Source organism: Mastomys coucha, chromosome X (assembly GCF_008632895.1).
Source record: "Mastomys coucha isolate ucsf_1 chromosome X, UCSF_Mcou_1, whole genome shotgun sequence".
In the NCBI taxonomy this organism is placed as follows: Eukaryota; Metazoa; Chordata; class Mammalia; order Rodentia; family Muridae; genus Mastomys; species Mastomys coucha.
The window spans coordinates 76,592,563-76,594,843 of NC_045030.1; positions in this window are offsets into that span (position 1 = coordinate 76,592,563).

Genomic DNA, 2,281 nt, shown 5'->3' on the forward strand with positions numbered 1-2,281 from the left:
GAGAGAGGCCAGGAGAGGCCATTGGTGAAGATGCAGCCTCAGTGTTAGTTGAAGGCCCAGGACTGAAGGGGTCATGCAAAGGAGTTGAGGCTTGGCATCATGAAAAGAGCCTATTGGTAAAAAGAGGCTGTTGGTGAATGTTCAGCCCAGTTGCAGCAAGACCCCAGCATTTTGGAGATGCCAGTACCATGGGATGACCACTAAGAATAGCAGCAGCAGTGGAGTGAAGCCAGCCAGGGCTTAGAAAACAAGTTGTGTGTGCTGCAGAGGGCAGAGCTGGAGAAGTGACCCAAGCGCTTTAGAGGTGTCCAGAGGATCCGTGAGTGGATCCCAGACACTGGAGACACTGGAAGATTGGAGTTTGATTTTGATTTGATAGTGACTATGCCCTGATTTTTTCCTCTTGAAGTAAGAAATTATTTTGCTGGAGCCCATGGTTGAGAGACTTTGAATTTTAAAAGGCTTTGGATTCTAAGGGATTGGCTATTTTAAAGGACTGAAATTTTAGTGTTTTAATTTGTAAAGACTGGGAATTTGTAACTCTAATTTTTTCAAAGCCTACTTTTAATTATGGTTCTTAAAACTTCCCTTCTAGCCTGTTGGTTCAAACTTCTAGAGTCTGACCCTGGGCAGTTTATTTTAGACATATTTAAGTGCAGTACAATTTTGGGAAAGATAAATTCCCTGGAAACAGTTATCTCAATTCCATGTGGAGAATGAATATTTGGTCCTAACTACATGGAAAGCCTTTTGCAAAGTATAGGTGACCTCTACCATGAGGATGTGTTCTACAGCTTAGAGGCCTAGTATCTGGTGTGGTTTCAGTCATGCAGATAGTGTTGAGGTCACCAGGCTATAAAATACATTTTGACATCTCCCCTAAGGAAGGGTTCTACTGACTGAGAACAAAACTAAGGATGAAGATCTAGGGAGGGAGATTCTGAGATAAATGGGGAGATTGGGGTGTGACCTGACCACACAGGTGGCACAGACCACCAGGCTATTAACAAAATCCACTGCCAGCCTTCTGGTTGGAAAAGAGGCAGCATATACATCCCTTCTGTTGAAGAGACAAGCCTGCCTGCATGCTTCACATCCCTGGTTTCTATACTCCTTGTCTGTGAGCACTTCATGCCCTCCACAGGCTGCGTGTCATCTTGGGTGAGTGTATTGGGGGATCTCTGCATTTGCCTCTGGTGTATTCTTTGGGTCTCTCCTGGAGGCTTGGGTCCCTGAGTTTCTTCCAAAGCATCTAGACTGAGAGTGGTTAGGGATTTCACCTGACTGCACAGCAGGGCCCTACTGTTGCTTGCCAGGGCACTGCTCTAGTGACCTCATTGGCTATCGGTGGGTTGGTGTTTGTGACTAGACACCAACATTGGATCATTTGGCTTGGGGTCTAGCCAAACTTGTCCTAATCTGGTGACAAGAAATCAGGAGAAAGAGCTGAGATCGAGGGCTACTGGGTTGTGGAGAGTTCTCCATTTAGCCAGAAAAATGGGACAGGAAGTGATTGGACCTGGTGGAATATTGATGTCACCCTCCCACCTCCTCTTTGCTCCAACACAAGTGCCAGCATACGTGGCCACAGCCTGTGGAGTCCTGGTCCCTGTTCTCATTTACCGTTATGAAATTCAGTGTCTTTACTGTCAGTGCATACCAACATTCCAGGAGTCCTATCTGGCCCAGGAAGGTCCCAGCCATGTTAAGCAAGGAACAGAAGGTCATTGATGGGCCCTAAGGGTTTTCTCCAAGTCCCACACCCTCCTTAAGTCACCTTGGGTCAAGGCTAGTCCAAGTTCCATTCTTCACCCACAGGAACATTCTTGAGTAAAAACTTCTCAGAATGTACTGATTGATAGTCACCTGACCCTCTGGAAAGTCCCAGGTAGAGTTCAAATGCATGCCATGCTTGCTAGCCAATAGATTTAAAGGTCAATATGCTTAGCCAATAAGTTTGAACTGTAACCTTGCTGATGTAACCTGTGCCTCCCAAAAGTATAAAAACTTCTCATAATAGCCATTTGGGTTCGCGTTCTAGTAACTCACCTTGAGGGACTAATTGAAGGTCGACCCGATGAAATGAAAAATAAACCTCTTGTTTTTGCATCAATCTGACTCTTGGTGTCTCACTCGGGGGCATCTCAAAATAAGTACCACTGACCGAGAGTCAGGGTCTTACACCATGAAGAAAAGTGCTTTGGGTAGATAAAACCCATTCATCAGATGACTCCAAGAACCCAGATGCAGCCAACCCTGGTAACAACTGATATGGGGCTTT